This window comes from Orcinus orca, chromosome 2 (assembly GCF_937001465.1).
Source record: "Orcinus orca chromosome 2, mOrcOrc1.1, whole genome shotgun sequence".
NCBI classification, from domain to species: domain Eukaryota; kingdom Metazoa; phylum Chordata; class Mammalia; order Artiodactyla; family Delphinidae; genus Orcinus; species Orcinus orca.
The window spans coordinates 116,478,244-116,498,625 of NC_064560.1; positions in this window are offsets into that span (position 1 = coordinate 116,478,244).

Below are 20,382 nucleotides of genomic sequence, written 5' to 3' on the forward strand. Positions count from 1 at the left end.
TGGGGGCTACTCTTCATTGTTGTGCTCTGGCTTCTCATTGCGGTGGCTTCTTTTGTTGCGGAGCTCAGGCACTAGGCATGCGGGCTTCAGTAGTTGTGGTACACGGGCTCAATAGTTGTGGCTCGCGGGCTCTAGAGAGCAGGCTCAGTAGTTGTGGCGCACAGGCTTAGTCGCTCCGCGGCATGTGGGATCTTCCCCGACCAGGGCTTGAACCCGTAACCCCTGCACTGGTAGGCGGATTCTTAGCCACTGTGCCACCAGGGAAGCCCTCTCAATTTTTTTTTTAATAAATTTATTTATTTACTTTTGGCTGCTTTGGTTCTTTGTTGCTGCGTGTGGCTTTCTGTAGTTGTGGTGAGCGGGGGCCACTCTTCATTGCGCTGCGTGGGCTTATTGCGGTGGCTCCTCTTGTTGTGGAGCACAGGCTCCAGGCGCGTGGGCTTCCGTAGTTGCGGCACGTGGGCTCAGTAGTTGTGGTGCACAGGCTTAGTTGCTCCGCGGCATGTGGGATCTTCCCGGACCAGGGCTCGAACCCATGTCCCCTGCATTGGCAGGCGGACTTGTAATCACTGTGCCACCAGAGAAGTCCCCTCTCAATTTTTAAAATAGAAAAAATTACAATAATGATGAGGATTTCAAAAAAGAATGAAGATGAATGCAAGTTAAACAACACCAGTAACAAAAAGCCTATGTCAGACAGGCCATCGCACCTTCAAGAAACTAAAAGAAGGCCAGCCAAAACACAGAATGAGAGCAAGCATGATGCATGAGTGAGGATGAAGAGGTGAGTACAAAGAACGATGCAGGAGCCATACTTAGAGAAATAATGGTAAGGTCCGAGACCCAAAGGAGGTCAAAGAGTAAGAGTAGAGAGACAGATCAAGAGCTTGCACAGTGAACCTCCCTCCATGCCCACAACCGAGGAGTAGAAAGAAAGACATGGAACCTGTACAGGTGTTGGGCAAAGAAGCCACAGGGAAGGAGAAGCAGCAGCACAACAGACTTGCACTCAGGCCAAGACAAGAGAAGATTCCACAGAGCAGATGACAGTCAGCAATACTGACCATTGCAAAGAGGCTAAAAAGGACAGAAATCAAGAAAAGTCCTTTGGATTTGGAGCTGGATGACCACAGACACAGCCATGTGAGAGTGGGGGTGGGGGAGAGAGCCAGATGGCAGAGGAATAATGAGAGAGTGAGTCACAAAGACACGGAAGTACACAGTATTTGGCTGTGAAAGGAGGAGGAAAATGGGACAGTAGCTTAAAGAGACGGGGGTCATATGGAGGCCTTTTTCAAAATAGGAGAGACATGAGTGTGTTTGAGAATGAGAAACGGGATTCCGGAAAAAGGAATCAATTTAAACTATGAGGGAGAAAAGAATTCATTCAACAAGTTCCCTTGAGGAGATGGGAGAGGATGGAATCAAGACACAGGTGGAGAGCACAGACATAGAAAATAAAACAGGGGCTTCCCTGGTGGCGCAGTGGTTGAGAATCCTCCTGCCAATGCAGGGGACACAGGTTCGAACCCTGGTCTGGGAAGATCCCGCACGCCGTGGAGCAGCTAATCCCATGCACCACAACTACTGAGCCTGCGCTCTAGAGCCCCTGAACCACAACCACTAAAGCCCGTGCACCTAGAGCCAGTGCTCTGCAATGAGAGAAGCCACCGCAATGAGAAGCCCTCACACCACAACAAAGAGTAGCCCCTGCTCGCCACAGTTAGAGAAAAGCCCGTGCGCAGCAAGGAAGACCCAACGCAGCCAAAAATTAATTAATTAATTAATTGGGGAAAAAAAAGAAAATAAGACAGTCTTTTACTCTGAGGAAGGCAGTGATGGATAGTGACAGAGATTTTTTTTTCGGTGAAGAGGAGTTTGGATAATGGAGTTCATGTCACTGCCCTCTGTGTTCTCAGAAATATTAAGAGCTAATATTTACTAAGCATTCACCATGGTAGTGGCCTAAACAACTCTTATATATTAATTCATTTAATCCTCACAACCACTTCATAAGATAGGTACTGTGGTTATTCCCATTTTGCAGTGAAGGAAGCAGAGTCACTGAGGAGTGAAATAACTTCAATAAGTTCCCGCAGGTAATACATGATAGAACTTATATTTCTACCTGTGACATAGGAAGGGAGTGAGGTGATTTGCCAAGATTAAAGGAGGAAGTGGTAGAAAAGGAAGGAAAAAGGGAAACTGGGGACTTGAAGTACATTAGGAAAGTTTAAAAGAGTCAAAGTGAAAAGTATGCTACTGAGAATGCGATTCAAGTTGGACTTCTTTGGGGACTCCCCTGGTGGCGCAGTGGTTAAGAATCTGCCTGCCAATGCCGGGGACACGGGTTCCATCCCTGGTCCGGGAAGATCCCACATGCCACGGAGCAACTAAGCCCGTGCACCACAACTACTGAGCCTGTGCTCTAGCGCCTGAGAACCACAACTACTAAGCCCATGTGCCACAACTACTGAAGCCCGTGCACCAACAGCCTGTGCTCTGCAACAAGAGAAACCACCGCAGTGAGAAGCCCATGCACCACAACAAAGAGTAGCCCCCGCTCACCACAACTAGAGAAAGCCCATGCACAGCAACGAAGACCCAATGCAGCCAAAAATAAATAAATTAAATAAAATTTAAAAAGAAAAATAATCTTCAAAAAAAAAAAGATCTCTTCCAGAGCAGCAGTCCCATCTCTCCCCCACAGAGACAACCTCTCCACTTGAAGACTCCACAACTGAGATATGATTAATTCTTCACTCAGTTTTAGGTGATTCAGCCCCTCCTTTCAAGTTCCTGGGCTCTGGGTCTGCCCATTGCACGGGATTTTCCTGGTAAAGCCGAAGATGGCAGAGAATTATTCTGACTGTCAGAGACCTGGCCCGAAGCCACCCACACACCTGGGCAGCTTTACTGAACCTATAAGGTGCATACTTTATATTGGCATTAAGTTGGCATCTCAGTAGGCCCTGTGATTCAAGGAAGATTTTCTAACTTAAAGTGAGTTAAAAAGGAACAGAAAATTTCTTGCTGAGATTGTTCCTGTAGCCCTTACCACAGGTAACAAATCTGCTTTTTCAAAACCACATTTGAACTTGATAAAGACTTTTTATATGTTGCATAATTATTTATGTCACCAAGGAAACAGAAGAATTCACAAGAAGCCAAACTGTCTCTATTCTCTTCCTCAAATGTCAGTGGTATGTTGGCAAAGATTCTTAGAGGAGTGAGAACAGAAAAGCAGCAGCACTAAAAAGCCAAAAACCTCCTCGGTATAGAGACATCAGTCAAAAATGTCACAGAAAGGCAAATTGGATTTAGAATAGTTTCCAGGCAAATTTGCATCACTGATATTATTTCCTCCAGCAATATGTGTTAGTATTTTTTCACATTGTGAAGAACACCCAACTTCCTAACTATAATTCTCTTGAAGTATCGACATTCATACAATTCAATATTCCAGCTTCCATGCGCAAGTAGAGCTGGACTGATGAGGTTTCATGACTCAAAAGGATAAATACTGGCACAAATGCATATAAGCAAGGCAGCCTGGATATTTAGCTAGACAACCAATTGGGAATCAAACTCAGATACAAAGATGGAGAGATCCATTGTTCCTGAGATGTGAACAAGAAGCAAACACAGCACAAAATGGAACTGGGTTTAAGAATGTGTCATGTGAATCCGCCTACAGACAACTCTGGGAACTGTTCCTGAAATGGGAGGAGGCTGTCATCACCTCTCCCTCGGTAGCACCATGTGCCACAGAAATGATTTTCGTTTTGGAAGTGCATTTTGATATGCTGTCTCCCTTCCCTCATTTCCCTCCTCCCCACTCTGGGAAACAAACTTGATGCTCACTAACCTCTGCCTTTGCTGTCTGAGGAAGGAAGTGGGGGGAGTTTTACAATTTCCAAGGCTGCCCCTGCCATCACCCAGGCGGGTATGCTCTCTGCTTCCTCCTGGTGGATGTGGAGGGAAGACTGATTCCTTGTAGTGAGGTGTAATGAGAGCTAAATTGTGGCAATCGAGAGACCTCCACTGGAGGTCAGTTCAGAAGGACTGATGGCTATAAGCTCTGACCTGCTTCTTCATTCTTTGTGGACAGACATAAGCGGAGTGATGAATGGCAACATCTAGTCCTTTCCTGGAAGAGAAGGCTACAGGTTTTCTAACTGCACTGTTTAAAGGCTCAGGAAAGATCAGCTGCACCTGTACTACAGCGGACTTGAGTTTAGGCTGTCAAAGCCATTGCATTAATAGCTAACAATTGTTATCCAGCCACAGTCCCTGGGGCTCCTCACACATAAGCAAGTAGTGTCTTATAACAGAAGACTGTCTTCTAATTACCCTTCTGAATCAGAGCTAGATGTTATGCATCCACACGTGCAAGCAAGTCACAGATTGAGGATAATTTGTGATCGTGCCACCTGACCTTAAGCTATCTGCAAATCTTTTCGAGAAGATTTTATATAGTCCTGAAGCCCCACCAAGATCCTGCCTCTCCTAGCAGAACAAGAAGATACCCGCAGATTCTAAAAGTCTGTCTTTCCCCCATTCCTTTTGCTCCTTGGACAGGCTAAAACCCCCTCCTGAGTTTTATGTTGTATTTCATACCCTCTTAGTCACTGCTTAGCTACATAGATTCTGATCCTTATGTCTCTACCAGAGATCGGCTCTTATTTTCTCTTAGTCATCTCTCCCGTTCCCCTCTCCTATTGGTTTAGAGTTATCTCACCACAATCACACAGCAAGCCCTCCTTGCTACTCCATTATTTTTTGTAAAAAAAGATTTTTTTGATGTGGACCATTTTTAAAGTCTTTATTGAATTTGTTACAATATTGCTTCGGTTTTATGTTTTGGTTTTTTGGCTGTGAGGCATATGGGATCTTAGCTCCCTGACCAGGATAGAACATGCACCTGCTACACTGGAAGGTGAAGTCTAAACCACTGGACAGCTAGGGAAGTCCCATCCATTATTTATTCCTATAGCATTTTCAAGTTCATCCCCCTACCAGTGCGCACGCGCGCGCACACACACACACACACACACACACACACACACACTCAGTATTTACATGGGGTCCAGGTGTTCTGGGCCCAAGTAGACTTATTCTAAATGGCCATGCAGAGCCTGCATCCATAGCTCTTAGGGAACTTGGTCCTAGAATACTGGCATAACTGAATGAAGGGAGAGCAAAACTGTGAGTTGTGAATACTGGAGGTGGATCACTGTCCATAGAGCAGAAAACAAGACCCACTGAAAAGACAGACTTCATGTTGATCCCAGTGACCCAGCAGCTGTTTTCCAAGTTCTCATTAACATTTCCTGTTGGCCTAGGGTATAGGGAAATTCTGAAATCGTACTAACAGCACCCTTTCTAACAGCCATACTGAGGGATGGAAAGCTTGTGTGTTGGGGAAAGCAATTTCATCCTAGGTTACAGCCATCACAATTAACACTTGTGTTGTCATTTGCAATATACAAAGCCCTTTTATAAATGAGAGCTGATCTCCACAGCATTCTAGTGAAAAGGCCAGAGAAAGTGTTCTTATCTCCATTTTATAGATGCAGAAGATTCCGAAGGGTTTAGTGACTCATCCAGGGTCAAGCAGGACAAAAGAGAAAACAAAGCAGAATAAGAGGAGGGAAAACTCAAGAATGAAAGAAAGAGGTAAAGTGAACTGCCTTCAAATATCTTCTGTCATCTCAGCCCCTACGATGTAGGGGACCCTCTGACAGTTTGGGGGCAGGGGAGTGCAGCAAAGCCACTCAGCTCTACTAGTCCCCAAACTGTGAACTCCCAGGCAATGCTGCAGAGGAAACCTGGCAAGTTAGCCCACAGCTCTTCCCCGGGATGGGGCCTGTGGAAACACTGGCTTTATCTTTAATTAAAACTGCAAGCTTCCTTCTTTACTTTCTTATGCATATTTAATGAGTCACTAAAAACTGTTAACCAGGAGTTCGGTTTAATATTATCTTGCACAGAGCCCTGCCTTTCTTTTCCCTCCCACCCTCACACTCCCAATTTTTTCTGCTCCTGCTGCTGCTGCTGTTGCTGTTTGCCTTTTTCTCCTTCCTCAGAATCACTCACTTCCTCTCCCTATTTCGCATGAGTCTTTCCCTCCCCACTCCTCCTCCTCACTGTTTCCCTCCTGTGCTCCTGGAGAAACCAAACAGCTCCACTGTAAGGACTCTGTGAAACACAAGGAACAGGCTACAGTTGACTGACCTGGTGAGTGGAAGACATCACAGGAAACCAAGCTGATATCCTAGGGCCAGTCAGCCAGGGCTGGTCTGGAGTTTCCCTGCTGTCCTATTGGCAGCAACTCCAGGGAGTCCAGATGGTCCTAGAAAAATCTCTGGCCAAACGATAAAATGGCAGAATTGATTTTAAGCCCCTAGAAATGTTGAATTGCTGTTTATGGACTCTGGAATCAGGTTGAATCTGGGACCTCTGATAGCTGGAATGTGACCTAAATCTACAGGGAGTCCCATGTGGTCTCACCCAAGGGTCCTGAAACCCTGGGCATAGTCAGGAGCTGCCTCAGATGGTGCTGATGGAAGAAACATCAGGGCAGGCCTGAAGACTGGGAGAGACATAAGCCACTCCTTGGAGTGGGGAAGGGGAAAGACCAGAAGCTTCCTGCCAGAAAGACATAAGTTTCAGGAGAAGCTCCTCTACACCCCAGGACCTCAGGGAGGGATAGCATTGGGCTGAACACGTCACCCACACATTTGTAATCCTGCATGGCGCCAAAATGCTCTTCTGAATCTAGCACAAGGGACATGAGCACATGCAGACATCCTCTCCTTGTGGAGAAAGGTGCTCCTTCTGGTGCTGGGAGCCAGTTATATTCTGCTTTAACTTTTGTTTTAAAATAGTATTATAGGGGCTTCCCTGGTGGTCCAGTGGCTAAGACTCTGCACTCTCAATGCAGGGGGCTGGGGTTTGATCCCTGGTCAGGGAACTAGATCCCGCATGCTGCAACTAAAGATCCTGTGTGCCACAACTAAGACCCGACGCAGCCAAATAAATAAATAAATAGCATTATAAAAGGTAACAATGTGTCCTTTATGGAGCCCATTTTCCCCTTCCTCACTGCAATCTGAGTGGACATTTGCAGCTAAGAAAAGGGGTTGCAGCAGTGAACGAGCAGGAGTCATAAGCCAGCCCTGAGTCTCCAGCCTTAGGGTTGGAGCAGAAGTGCCAGAGCAGCTGAGAGAAAGAGAATCTAAAAGACAAATGGGGAGAAGAGTTTTCTTACCCAACTGATACTGAGATTAGAAGAATCTGGGATCCCTAAAGGCAGATGACATAGGGCATGGGCAAAACGGCAGCCATCCTGACAGCAGGACTTTCTGGAGAAAATAAGCTGCAGACTGGGTTAGAACAATCCAGTAGAGAAATGACTTCTTCATCCACGAAATTACTCTAGGAATTTGGCTGGAGAACATGGTGGAGGCAGCACAAACCCAAAATCACAGAGCTGAGAAGAAACCTAAAGATCATCTAGAGGTTTGGGGGTTGTTTGGTTTCTGTTTTTGTTTTTGTTTTAACAGAACTAGGATCTACTGGAGGGGCTGTAGACGGAATATTTCAAGCCAGAGGAGTTACATACAGGGTCCAGGAAAGGAAGGCCTGATCCTGGCAACCTCAGTAGTAGAACCTGGCCTTTCCAGAACTGGAGGTGACACAGAAAAAACAGAAGGGAAGAGACTCAGTCTTTCTGGGACTTCTGCATGCTCTGGGAAAGTTCTATCCATGGAAAAAGGTCAACAGCTTGAACATAGTCAAAGGATAAGAGTTAAAACAAGCTCTAAGTGGGAACGAGATCTCTTTTAATTCAGAAGAATCCCCTTTGTGTATCCCCCATGTGTATACTTCTCCCTTCTGCTCACATAGCATTTGCTTTAAGACAATGATTCTCAAGGGGCTGGAGGGTGGGAAAAAGCATACTAGATTCCCCTGGGTAGGCAAGAAAGGAAGGTGTTGTGGGCGTTTATAGTTTGTAAAGTTTCCCAACTGACTCTGGTATGTTCCTCTCTCTGCCTCGCTGAGAACCGCTGCTCTAGAAGTCACCTGGAGGGAAAAGAAAGAAAGGCTGATGATTTGTGGGGGTCAGCGTGCCTTCTGCTGGTCCACCTAGAGTGGTAGCAAAAGGAATATAGTTTTTAAAATTACCATATCAATGGTGCATCCAATCTGGTATGATCTCAAGCTCTTTGTCTTAATCCACTCGGGCTGCTCTAACTGAGTATCATAGACTGGGTGGCTTATACACAACAGAAATTTAATTCTTGCAATTCTGGAGGCTGGGAGACCAAGATCAAAGCACCAGCAGATTTGGTATCTGGTGAGGGCTCACTTCTTGGTTCACAGACAGCTGTCTTCTTGCTGCATCCTCACATGCAAGAAGGATCAAGGGAGCTCTCTAGGGTCTCTTTTATAAGGGCACTAAACTCATGCACAAGGGTTCCACTCTCATGACCAAATCACTTCCCAAAGGACACACCTTCCAGTACCTCACATTGGGGATTTCAATGTATGAATTTTGGGGGGATACGAACCTTCAGTCTATGGCACTCTTCAATCAACCTCAAAATCACTTTAGCGCCACTCAGGGAATTTCATGTTAAGATGTAAGAACCTTACAGGGAGATAACATGATCCAAACTAAATCTTCTCTCTTCCAAAATTAGAAGGATTATTATATGAAAAAGGTAATAGACTTGTTCTTGATTTATTAATTCAGTTAGTCAACAAGTATTTATTCAAGACTGTATTAGTTCTCTATTTCTGCTGTAACAAATTAAGAGCAAATTTAGTGGTTTAAAAAAACATACATTTGTTATCTTATGGTTCTGGATGTCAGAAGTTCAAAGTAGGTCTCACTGGGCTAAGGCTGAGACTGAGGCTCCAGGAGGGAATCCAATTTCTGTTTTTTCCAGTTTCTAGAGGCTGCCCAAATTCCTTGGCTCATGGCCCCTTTCATCTTCAAAGCTATGTCCAGCAATGGACAAGGAGTCCTTCTCACACCATCTCTCATTTTCCCCCTTCTGCCTCCCTCTTCCACTCATAAGGACTCTCTTGATCCCACTGAGCCCGACAGATAATCCAGGATAATAACCCCATCTCCAGGTCAGTTGATTAGCAAACTTAATCCCATCTGCAACCTGAATTCCCCTTTGCCATGCAAGCTAGCATATTCACAGGTTCTTGGGATTAAGAAATAGACATTTTTGAGGAGCCACTACTCTGCCTACCACAGAGGCTAGCGCAGTCTGAGTAATATTCCAGAGGCTGCTCCAGAGAGCAGAAGCAGGACCAGTGAGTGGCAGTCAAAATGCTCAGTTTGTGGGCTTCCCTGGTGGTGCAGTGGTTGAGAGTCCGCCTGCCAATGCAGGGGACACGGGTTTGTGCCCCGTTCTCGGAAGATCCCACATGCCGCGTAGCAGCTAGGCCTGTGAGCCATGGCCGCTGAGCCTGCACGTCCGGAGCCTGTGCTCCGCAATGGGAGAGGCCACAACAGTGAGAGGCCCGTGTACCGCAAAGAAAAAAAAAAAAAAAGCTGTTTGTTATTGTAAATCATACCTCAACAAAGCTTTTAAAAAGTTAAAGCTTGACATTCAAGGCCCCCCATAACCTAATAGTTATGGCTACCGCTTTTTGAGAGTTTACTATGACTTTATATATATTACCACCAATTATCCTCACAACAGCCCTGTGAGGCAGGGGACACTCTATTCCCTTTCTATAGCTAGAGAGATAAAGTGAATGGCCCAGGCTCATGCCTCTAGGCAACAGCAAAACCGTGATTGGAGCTGAGTCCGCGTGAACTCCATGGCCTGTGCACTAACCTCTAGGATCTTCTTTCAGCACATTCGCCACACTCCACCAAGGCACCCTGTGCCCCAGTTCTAAGGGTGAGGTCACCGAACCAACATGTACACTCCCATTACAACATCCCTAAAGGATCCATTTCAAAGCTACTTCCTCTGAGAAGCCTTCCTTGTCCCCTTCACTCACAAGTCCTTGCCTCTTCTTGTGGGTGACATAGTTCTACTGACCACTTCCAACAGAGTGGTTTTCAGTCTTTCTTATGGTGGTATGTTACAGATCACCTTCTTTCACTAGATTCTAATCTCTCTGAGAGTGGGAGCCCTTCTTACTCATTTTTGTAACCTCGTAGTGCCTTGTCAATTCATTGTGCATTGTGCATTCAAAACTTTTTTGAGATAATTTGAGTCAAGATGGCTCTGTGAGTTCACTCTTTAGGCACTCCCTCTGCTCAAAATACACAGCAGGGATAGATAAAACATTAAAAGAAAACACCAAAATGATAGTGCTGAGCTCAAAAATAAGATTATCATCTCTGTGGCTCTGAACTAAATAGAAACACAAAGTCATGCGCAGGACTGAAGCCTCAAGGCTACAAGAATCCTAGTAGAAATCAGGGGTGGCGGCCAGGCACTTGGGGGAAAAAATGATCCAGTCTGGGTCAGGGGCTAGAGTCAGGCTTAGTGCTTGAAGCCAGGGCTTGGGACAGTTTCTCCACTAGAGGAATGAGACTGACAAACATAGTCCCTGACAGCTGCCAGAGAGATAGCTTACTTGGATTATAAAGGACATTTTATATAAATAATAAAAGATTTAGGGTTGGATGATAATGAAAACAATATATGGCAAAATTAGTGGAGTGGAGGAAGACTACAAAAGCAGCAAAGTGCCACTGGGGTAGTAAAGCAAAGACCCATGGATAACATCTCCACAAACCTAGGTGGCAAAGCATTCCTCTGAACCCACAAATTCAGGCAGGCAAGAATAAATCCTATCAGCTATAAGACTTGTGTGGGATCGGGCAAAAAAAGACCAAGAGAAAAAAATTGTATTGTTATATCGTTTTGCTTTATCCAGAAAGCAATGGAGTAACATTTAAGACAGTCAAAGACAGAAAATGTGAACACAGATTCTGTATCCAGCCAAACTGATCTTCAAGTATAAAGGCTGTAGAGAAACTGTTAGGAATATTGCAAACACTCAGAGACTACTGTTCATCCTGAGAGTTCTATGAGTTATTTCTGAGAAATCAACCAAAAGAAAGAGTTTCAGATAACTAAAAAAAAGAAAGAGAGACACAGACATAAAGATTGGCAGCTAGAATGTAGTGTGTGAGTAACTCAGCTTTGACTCTACGTAAGAGGACAACCCCTTAGGAAAATGTGGGACAACAAGATGGAAGGAACCAGGATCACTAAATACGCTTCTGGAAAACAGCTACCTACTAGCCTTAGACTTTTCACCTCTGGACAGTTGGATGAGAGCAAAAGAAACTATTTTGTTTGAGCCATTGTATTTTGTATTCTCTTTGTTATATCAATTTACCCTGTATTCTAATACTATAAAAATTGCTACATGGAAGTGGAGTTGCTACCATAAAAAGAACCTAAAATACAGGGTTTTGGCTTACTGGTAAGGTAGCCTATGACAAAGAAACAGATTTTGTGGGCTGGATATTTGGTGACATGTCAGAATTTCTGGAAAAACTCTTCCCTGTGAAAACTTGGAAGACAGTCCTATGGAGCTATCAGCTCTAGGGAAGATGGTTGGAAAAAGCCATAATGTTAGTATTGCTCTTAGACATGCCAAGGCAGCTCCCTGCCCCAGGCCCTGCACCTGCCAGGGAGTCCCATGCTGTGATGTGCCCTCCTCCAGTGGCTGGGATTGGCAAGGGCCAGAAACGCCATAGTGGTGGGAAACTCCAGTCTGATTCTTCTAAATGTCCCTCTGATGCCTGGGATTGGTCACAGCCAGCAGCACCATCTAGGCAGAGTACCTGAGCCCAGACTGGACCTGAATGGGCCCTGGGAACCACTTCTCCTCTTCTGGGCTCTTTCCAACTCTCTTTACTGACCCATCCCCAGGCTATAGTTATGGTTTGTCCTTTTTTTTTTTTTTAATTGAACTGTCCTTGTCTGGTCAATAAATGGTGCCTAGATAATTAGATATGCATAGGAGGAAAAAATAAATTACCTTATACCATATACAAATATAATTCCAGATAAAGACCTTGATTTAAAAAGAAAGTCTTTAAAACTTTACAAAGAATATGTAGGAGAATATCTACACAACTTTGGGGGTAGAAAATAATTTCTTAAACAAGTCACAAACAGATGTAAAGTTGGGACTTCCCTGGTGGTCCAGTGGTTAAGAATCCTCCTTCCGGGGCTTCCCTGGTGGCGCAGTGGTTGAGAAGCTGCCTGCCAATGCAGGGGACACGGGTTTGATCCCTGGTCTGGGAAGATCCCACATGCCCCGGAGCAACTGGGCCCGAGAGCCACAACTACTGAGCCTGCGTGTCTGGAGCCTGTGCTCCGCAACAAGAGAGGCCACGACAGTGAGAGGCTCACGCACAGCAATGAAGAGTGGCCCCCGCTCGCCGCAACTAGAGAAAGCCCTTGCACAGAAACGAAGACCCAACAGACCCAAAAATAAAAATTAATTAATTTAAAAGAAAAAAAGAATTCTCCTTCCAAAGCAGGGGATGCAGGTTTGATCCCTGGTTGGGGAACTAAGATCCCACATACTGCAGGGCAACTAAGCCAGCACACCGTAACTACTGAGCCCACGTGCCCCAACTAGAGAGCCCACACACCACAACAACTGAGCCCACGCACTCTGGAGCCCGTGTGCCACAACTATAGAGAAGCCCACACGCAGCAACTAGAGAAGCCCACGTGCCACAATGAAGAGCCCGCACGGTGCAACAAAAGATCTTGCATGCCACAACGAAGATCCCACGTGCCACAACTGAGACCCAACGCAGCCAAATAATAAAATAAAAAAAAAATTTAAATCCTCTTAGAAAAAAGCTATAAAGTAAAATATTAATACATTTGACTAGATTAAAAATTTAAACTTCTGTGCAAAAACAGACAAACTTCTGTACAAAAGACAAGTTGCAACCAGGAAAAGACAGTTTGCTGTAGACAATTAAAGAAAAACACAGTGTCCCGTAAATATTTGAAATTATGCTCACTAGTAATTGATGAAATATAAATAAAAACAAAAATGAGATATTGGGCTTCCCTGGTGGCACGGTGATTAAGAATCCACCTGCCATTGCAGGGGACACCGGTTCGAGCCCTGGTCTGGGAAGATCCCTGGTCTGGGAAGATGCCGTGAAGCAACTAAGCCTGTGTACCACAACTACTGAGCCTGCGCTCTAGAGCCCGTGAGCCACAACTACTGAAGCCCGCGCGCCTAGAGCCTGTGCCCTGCAACAAGAGAAGCCACCGCAATGAGAAGCCCGCACACTGCAACAAAGAGTAGCTCCCGCTCACCACAACTAGAGAAAGCCCATGCACAGCAACAAAGACCCAACACAGCCAAAAATAAAATAAATAAATTAAATAAATAAATTAAATAAATAAATTTATTTTAAAAAAATGAGATATCATATTACAGCCATCAGATTGTTAAAAAAAAAGTTTTTTAAGTACTATTGGGAATGTGGAGCAATGGGAACTCTCAGTCAGTGCTGGGGAAAATGTTAGTTTTACAGCCACTTTGAGAGAGAGCTTGGCAATATCTAGCAGAGTTGGAGATTCCTAAGACCCAGCTTGAAATTTTGCTGTGAATGTAAGAGACAGACCTAAGCAAGAATGTTCATTGCAGAGAAAACCATAATTCAGAAAGATACTGGACTTCCCTGGTAGTCACGTGGGTAAGACTCCACACTCCCAATGCAGGGTGCCCAGGTTCAATCCCTGGTCAGGGAACTAGAGCCCGCATGCCACAACTAAAGATTCCACATGCCGCAACAAAGATTCTGTGCACTGCAACAAAGACCTGGCGCAGCCAAAATAAATAAATAAATAAAATAAATATTTTAAAAATGATACATACACCCCGATGTTCATCACAGCACTATTTACAATAGCCAGGACATGGAAGCAACCTAAATGTCCATCAACAGAGGAATGGATAAAGAAGATGTGGTACATATATACAATGGAATATTACTCAGCCATAAAAGGAACGAAATAGTGCCATTTGAAGAGACGTGGATAGACCTAGAGACTGTCATACAGAGTGAAGTAATTCAGAAAGAGGAAAACAAATATCATATAACATCGCTTATATGTGGAATCTAGAAAAATGGTACAGATGAACTTATTCGCAAAGCAGAAATACAGACACAGATGTAGAGAACAAACTTATGGATACCAAGGGGGGAAGGTGGGGGATGAATTGGGACATTAGGATTGACACATACACACTACTATGTATAAAACAGATAACTAATGAGGACCTACTGTATAGTACAGGGAACTCTACTCAATGCTCTGTGGTGACCTAAATGGAAAGGAAGTCTAAAAAAAGAGGGGAAATACATATATGTATAACTGACTCACTTTGCTGTACAGCAGAAACTAACACAACGCTGTAAAGCAAGCATACTCCAATAAAAATTAATTTAAAAAAATTAAAAATTAAAAAAAATTTTTTTGAAAAGAATGTTCATTGCAACGTTTTTCAAATTATTGATACAAAAAAGTAGAAACTAATTGTCCCTCAATAGAGAACAGAAAAATTGTGTTGTGTTCATACAATGGAAAAACATACAGCAGTTTACATGAATGAACTAGACATACACATCAAAATGGATGTCTTAAAAAAATAAATCATATGTACTTATATTTTGTTAATGAATATGTAAATGTAATGAAAGTACAAAACATGCAGGGGGGAGGATAAATACAGTATCAATTTCAAATAACGGATATCTGGGGAGAGGAAGGAGAAAGGGGAATGGGATCAGGAAGTAGTACATGGGGGTGGGGATAGGGCTTCAACTGTATCTGTAATGTTTTATTTCTTTAAAAAAAAAAGTCAAATATGGAAAAAGTTTGAGTTTTTTTTTTTTTTAGAGCTGGGTGATGGACACACACCCAGCTTTATATTTGTCTCAATACCTTTCTGAGTGTTAGAAATATTTTCTAATTTTAAAAATATTGAGGGATTATTTTCGCCCTCGTTTTCTTCATAGATAGTATGGGGATAATCCTCACAGCATAGGTTTGTGGTTAAGGACATGTGAAAGTTACTTAACTTTTCTGTGCCTCATTGGGGAAAATGGGGATGAGTCTCCAGCCCAAACCATTGTTAAGAATATTAAATACATTGATAATGTAAAGCTCTTTAAAAAACAAAGTAAACTGTTGTGTTTATTAAATAAGCTAGGACATATTATAGTTTGAGGATTAAAAATAATAAAGTTTACAAAGGTATAAGAAGAATGCCTAGTCTGGAGTAAATGCCTGAACAGAGTGTTAGAAACAATAATTATAGTTTGAAATAGTTTCCAGCTATCAAAAAAGGACCCATGATCTGATTAAAAGAAATAATGGAATTAGAAGAAGGCAGCACAGTTCCAAAAATATTCAATGTATTTCTAGAAGACACTACTGATGCATTGAAAACCTCAATTTCCATAAGGTTTAACACTTTGCTCATCCCAAGTTTTCAACTGAGAGTAATGAGAGATAGTGCTGGTAGAAATACATGCTGTAATTTACCATAAAAGTCTGAGCAAGTAACAAATGATTCTGGCTCTCCTTTTTTTCTCATTTGTAAATTTCAGTAGTTGGACCAAGGTACCTCTAGGTCACAAACAAGAAAGTATTTCCTAACAAATGAAGATTTAAATGTTTTGAGGACCACATTTATTATTTTCATCCATTTTACATGTTATGTTTATGTTTTACATAACATTTCATTTCAATAAAAGACTGCTACTAATCTTTAAAAATATATTGAAAAATTGTTTGTTGAATTGGGTTATGGTTTGGGGCTTGTCGAAAGAAAAAAAACACACAACCTAAGAGTTGCGAGTTATGTTGTATTCGGGGATTTTACTGTGAACTATAGCCTGGGAGACGGCCTCTCCTCTCATACAGCTCTGAGGAACTTACCAAAGACGTAAGGGAGCAGCCACGATATATAGGAGTCTTTGCTGAAAAACTACAAGTAGCCGAACATCGAAATCACTGCTAATCACAAAAAAACAGACCTCTGAAGTTAATGATTTTACCACTTTTCTGGGTCCAGGAAGATGCAAGCATCTGGGCTCATTGAAATTATTCCTTTGATATGCACCTTAACTATCTAGGGCCAGCATCCTGTTTTTCTCCCTCCCGAATTCCCCTCCAGGTGCACCCTGGGGGTTAGGAGCAGAGGCCCAGTGGGTAATGGCTTGATAGTGGGCAACCTTTGCAATTTACTGAAGTGGCAGCCAGTATTTCTTGTCCACAGGCTCTAGCAATCTCCTGGGAGTCTCTAGTTACATTCTGCCCAGTAAGCATTTGCAGGCCTTGTTTCCGTGTGGCACCCCCACACCTCCAGCCACCCGGTTAGGACACCCTGGGCCTCCACTCGGCTGGGATGGCTCCGCCCACCTAGCGCTCTCCTCCTCTGCCCTGCCTTAGCGTCCCCCCACTCCTTAGCTCGTCCTCGACCGACTTAGTAGTACTTTCATTGTCTCCCAAAGCACAAGCTCCTTGGGCGAAAATAATCGTGCTTACAGTTCTCTTATATTCTTTGCGGCCAAGTCAATCCTTGTTGAGTTAAATTTTACCGCCGGAGAGGACAAACTTAAGACAGCTTTAACAAAAAATGTTATTCCCAGACGCAGGCCTTCAGAGACGGTGGAAATGGGAGAACCCAACCGTTGACCTCCGGGCGGGGGAGCGCTCACTCCGGCCACCGCAGCCGCGCTCGGCTCCCGGGCTTGCAGCTGGGGCCCCTCCACGCCGACCGGGACAAAGGGGCTTGTGTCCCGCCGCCCTGCGGGAGCCTTTCTCTGCCGGCCGCCGAGAGGCCTCTGCCGAAGCATGGGCGGAGCGAATTGCGTGCGACTCCGCGCGTGGCCCGGCTCCCTGGTGGGCCAGCCGAGCTCGCCGGTTAGGCCGCTCTAGCCCCGGCCCCGCGTGCTGGAGCCTCTTCGGGCACAGCCGCCCGGTCCCGGCCCCTACTCCTCCCGACGCTTCCCTTGTCGGAGCCGGTGCGCAGAAAGGCGCCTGTGGCAATAGCGTGAACTTTGCCCAAAGTTCAGGCACAGCCCTCCGACTGGGGGCCTTTTGGGTTCTCAAGGGTAGAAATGTAAAATTCCTACTTCCCTTTTAATGATCCGGGAGCCTCCTCCACCTCTGTGTCTTAGGCAGAGCCCAAACAGCGTCTCTCCTTTGCTTTATCCCAGGGAAAAACTGAAGGATTGTGGGGGAAAAGAGAGAAGTCGTGCCTAACAGTAACTGAACTTCAGCCAATTGCCAGGTACTTTTCTAGGCACTTAGATACTGTTTTAGTTAATCCTCAAAAGGGCTTGTGAAATAAATATTGTTTTCACATTATGTCTTTACATTCTTAGAAAACTGAGGTTAGGACTTAACTGGTGGTCCAGTGATTAAGGCTCCACGTTTCCTGGGACTTCCCTAGTGGCGCAGTGGTTAAGAATCCGCCTGCCAATGCAGGGGTCACAGGTTTGAGCCCTGGCCCAGGAAGATCCCACATGCTGCAGAGCAACTAAGCCCGAGCGCCACAACTACTGAAGCCTGCGCTCTAAAGCCCGTGCTCCACCACAAGAGAAGCCACAGCAAAGAGTAGCCCTGCTCGCTACAACTAGAGAAAGCCCGCGCTCAGCAACAAAGACCCAACGCAGCTAAAAATAAATAAATAAATAAAATAAATTTAAAAGAAAAAAAAGTCTCCACGCTTCCAATGCAGGGGGCGCAGGTTTGGTCCCTGGCAGGGGAACTAAGATCCCACAAGCAGTTTGGTGTGGCCCAAAAAAAAAAAAGAAAGAAAAAGAAAACCTGAGGTTAGAATTTTCCCCTCTGTGTCTGCCCTAGGCAGGCACTGGTTAATAACCTTAACATCCACCAAATCCTCCTCCAGTTACATATACATTTCCCTTTCCCCTTATTCCCACATCATTTAATGAATATTTATTGAGTGCCTACTGTGTACAAATGTGTGTGTGGTGTTGGGGGGGAGGTTCTGTAATGAATAAAGCAGACAAGGTCCCTGTGGTCACAAAACTGGGGGTGGGTGGGGGGAATCACAACTAATTATTATAATACAAAAGGGGAATGAGAGTCCTGAAGACGAATTCCCCAGGTGCTGGAGGAGGAGGCTTTATAATCTGGTTGGGGTTGGGAGAGGTCAGGGAGCTTTCAGAGCTGTTGTATTAGTCTGGGGGACAGAGGAGGTCTGAGGATGCTGATGGCAGGAAGGACCCATTATAAAGAAACTAGGAGGGGATTTCCCTGGCGGTCCACTGGTTAGGACTCCGCGTTTCCACTGCAGGGGGCACGGGTTTGATCCCTGGTTGGGGAACTAAGATCCCACGTGCCTCCCAGCCTGGCCAAAAATAAATAAATAAATAAATAAATAAATGAAACTAGGAGGGCTTCCCTGGTGGCACAGTGGTTGAGAGTCTGCCTGCCGGTGCAGGGGACATGGGCTCGTGCCCCGGTTCGGGAAGATCCCACATGCCGCAGAGCAGCTGGGCCCGTGAGCCATGGCCACTGAGCCTGCGCATCCGGAGCCCGTGCTCCACAACGGGAGAGGCCACAACAGTGAGAGGCCCGCGTACCGCAAAAAAAAAAAAGAAAAAAGAAAAGAAAAGAAACTAGGAAACTAGGAGATTGAAATCAACAGGACTTAAAGACTTGTTAGTTGTGGAAGGTGACTGAAAAGTTGACCCAGCCTCTCTGCCACCTCTCCCCTCCCACAGTGGGGCACTGGAGAGAAGGAAAAACTAGGTAGATCCCTGGGTTCTGATCCTGATTGAGTTCTTCCTTGCTTGGTGACATCATGGACAAATCACTGTTCTGTAAAGCCTTGGGAGACCTGCATTCCTTCCTTAGACTGCAGGCATGCCATGCCCTATGATGGTGTTCCTTAAACCGTGGGGGGACATTGCAAAAAATATAAGAAGAAGGTGTAGGAAAACTACATTCCTCACTTACAGTAATTCAAATACTGTACTGGTGGTACTGGAAAATGGGATAAAAAGTCTAGAAATAAACCCAAATACATTTGTGAATGTAGTATATGACCAAGGAAGTAATACATAGAAATACAGAGAAGATCATTCAAGAAATGTTCAGAAAACATAGATTGTTCAATATGTGATTTTGGGACAATGAATAGCCATCTGGAAGAAAATTTGGATCTATATCTCACTTCCTATTCCAAAATATATTTTAGATGACTCAAAATGAAACAATGAAAAATAAACTTTAGAAGCACTAGAAGAAAACATACGTTTTTAAAAATAATCTTGGAGTAGGAAAGTCCTTTCTAAGTAGTATAACACAAAAGCCAGAAGCCACACACATACACATGCATACACAGACACATTCAAACGACAACAATAAAAAACACCAGATACACTACGTATCACAGACAAAAGAATAATTTTCTCTTAAGATTTACTTATTTTATTTATTTATTTTTGGCTTCATTGGGTCTTCGTTGCTGTGCGCGGGCTTTCTCTAGTTGCGGCGAGTGGGGCTACTCTTCATTGCAGTGCGCGGGCTTCTCATTGCAGTGGCTTCTCATTGCGGAGCACGGGCTCTAGACGCGCGGGCTTCAGTAGTTGCGGCACACAGGCTCAGTAGTTGTGGCACACAGGCTTAGTTGCTCCACGGCATGTGGGTTCTTCCCGGACCAGGGATCGAACCCGTGTCCCCTGCATTAGCAGGAGGATTCTCAACCACTGTGCCACCAGGGAAGTCCCTGCTCATTTTATATTAAAATATATATTATTCTTTTGGGGCTTCCCTGGTGGCGCAGTGGTTGAGAACCCTCCTGCCAATGCAGGGGACATGGGTTCGATCCCTGGTCCGGGAAGATCCCACATGCCGTGGAGCAACTAAGCCTGTGTGCCACAACTACTGAGCCTGCGTGCCGCAACTACTGAAGCCCGCGCGTCTAGAGCCCGTGCTCCGCAATGAGAAGCCACTGCAATGAGAAGCCCGCGCACTGCAACGGAGAGTAGTGCCCGCTCACCACAACTAGAGAAAGCCCGCGCACAGCAACGAAGACCCAACACAGCCAAAAATAAATAAATAAAATATAAATAAATTTACAATTTTTAAAAAAAAAGAGCAATTATGGGGAATTCCCTGGCAGTCCAGTGGTTAGGACTCCATGCTCTCATTGCGGAGGGCCCGGGTTCAATCCCTGGTCAGGGAACTAAGAAACCACAAGCTGCACGGTGCAGCCAAAAAAAAGAAGAAAAAAGAGCACTTACGAATTAGTAACAAGAGACCAACAACTTGGTAAAAAAGTACATGACGGGGGAGGGAT